Source organism: Brassica oleracea, chromosome C9 (genome assembly GCF_000695525.1).
Source record: "Brassica oleracea var. oleracea cultivar TO1000 chromosome C9, BOL, whole genome shotgun sequence".
Classification (NCBI taxonomy): Eukaryota; Viridiplantae; Streptophyta; class Magnoliopsida; order Brassicales; family Brassicaceae; genus Brassica; species Brassica oleracea.
The window spans coordinates 53,002,031-53,004,242 of record NC_027756.1 but is presented as its reverse complement, the minus strand read 5'-3'; the positions used below and the strand labels follow the sequence as shown (position 1 = coordinate 53,004,242).

Genomic DNA, 2,212 nt, shown 5'->3' with positions numbered 1-2,212 from the left:
TCAAACAATTTATAAAACATCCTACAAAATGAGTCTCTCCAAAAAATATATATTAATCGCATTTGTTTTCACTCTTTTCTTCGCGATGTCAATTGTTCGCTGCACCGATATTGTTTCAGGTACTACATTAAAATTTAATTTTAGTTATGCTAAAGTCTTCATTCCTGCATAATTTTAATATTTTATTATTTTTTACTATTCGAATAGATTTCGGAGTAAAGTATAATGTGTGCTATGGTCCATGTGACGACAAAGGAGTGTGTAGGCCGTTTTGTTCTTCCAAAAAAGGTCTGATAAGGGGAGACTGTGCTGGCAAACGAAAAGGTTATCTTGGCCTTTGTTGTTGTGATGAACACTAAATAAAATATTAAATAATATCATTAGATATTATATCTTGTATGAAATGAAATAATATTACCAATAATACATAAAATGCTTTTACAAAAAAATATATAAAATGTTATCAAATTGAAGTTACTTTGATTAACCTCGAGAAAACATTAGTCAAAGTTGCATGTCTTTTATAAAAAAAACCTTGATAAAAGTATAGTAAATATTAATAATGTAAACATCCCACATACAGAGAACTGTCAAATATGGAAGGGAAAACACGCGAAGAACAATTAACGTTATACCAAATGATAATCCGCGTGCATGCGCGGAATGAGTTTTTATAATAATGTTTGTTTATTAAATAGTTTTAACATTTTGCAACACTACAATCTTTATCGATTATAAAATGACGATTAAAAATGTTGGTTTCTTAAATATATCATTGTTGTTGAAGAGTTACCGTATTACATCTCATTTTAATTATTTTTGATACTTCTTATGCACACAAAAAATTAAGTTTTGCGGCTGACACAAATCACCAAAACCAAACATCATTGATTGTATAATGACGAAAGAAAATTAGGTTTTCTACTCTCGATTTGTTTACTATTGATTCACCATAAGTTAGTTCATTTTTTACCTCTATAAAATTATGTTTTCATTCTCGTCTTTGTTTTATTGATATGAGTTAAGTTTCTTTTTTTTAATTTCTTCTATGAATTTAGTGAATTAAATAAATGTCAATATAAAAAAAAATGGACATCTGTAAAAATTAGTTTCACTCAAGATACATATTTAAGAATCAAAATTTTGAAAAAAATCACCGGTAAACTATACTAACAGATTATTGTTCAAATCTAATATATATCAAGATGTTATAGAATATATAAGTGCATACTCGAAATATAAATGTCTGTCTAGTAGATACTCACCAGCTCAGTCTAAAAATCATCTAATTCTAGAAAAACAAAGAAAATTACTTATTTCACCATTTCGAGTAATATTTAAATTCAAACGGGTAATATCCGAATCCGAATGGATATCCGAAGATAACAAAACATAAGTATACTTAACTCTATATTTCTAGTTTACTTCTCTCATTTTATTCAAAATATTTATATTAATGATGCTTATTTTTCAAAATTAGATAATATACATATAATTATGGACAAAATTATTTGCTACTCACTTAAAATATATATCAAACTCTTGTTTCTTGCATTAACAAAAGTTGCATCTAAATTTTCAAAACAACAACTAAATTAGTGTTTTTCTATTTTTAGAGTTTTATCTCCAAACCTATTAATAGTTTAAATTTTTTTAAAATTAGAAAACCAGTTAAAATATATTTTAAATACAAAAAACTTAAACAATGAATCATTTATTTATTTTTCTTCAAAATTTAAAATTCGAACCCGGCCCAAAATATCCGAACCCGGACATAAAATACCTGAACTCGACTCGAAGTGTAGAAATATCTGAACGGGTTTTATACCTTTATACTGAAATACCCGATACGAACCCGAACGTGTATCCAAACGCCTACCCCTACGATATATGATCATCATTTGTATCTTGTTTGAACAAAAAAAAGTTAAACCATTGATCACAAAATTTTCAATGTGGGACTTTCACCACTTTTAGTAATTTATAGTTGTTTTTTTTAAATTCAAAGTATAACATATAAGGAAAAATCTAAATTTTTTTATTATATGCTTAATGTGATTGTTTAATTTTTTTAATAGTATAAAATTAAACAAAAAAAGAGAGGTTAGAAAAATTGTTATCAAATATGTATTATTCATAATCATTAATTGTCATATATATGTTAACCATATTAGGTAACTCCGTAGCTTTTATTTAAGGAAAGAAAAAATAT

General features: G+C 26.0%; 1 long non-coding RNA gene across 1 annotated transcript; it reads left to right on the top strand.

Annotated features, from left to right (window-relative positions):
• LOC106317611 lies at positions 1-477 on the top strand. The gene is made up of 2 exons (XR_001265173.1): positions 1-119; positions 208-477. It is a non-coding gene; the product is annotated as an uncharacterized LOC106317611 (long non-coding RNA).
• The last annotated feature ends 1,735 nt before the right edge of the window (positions 478-2,212 follow it).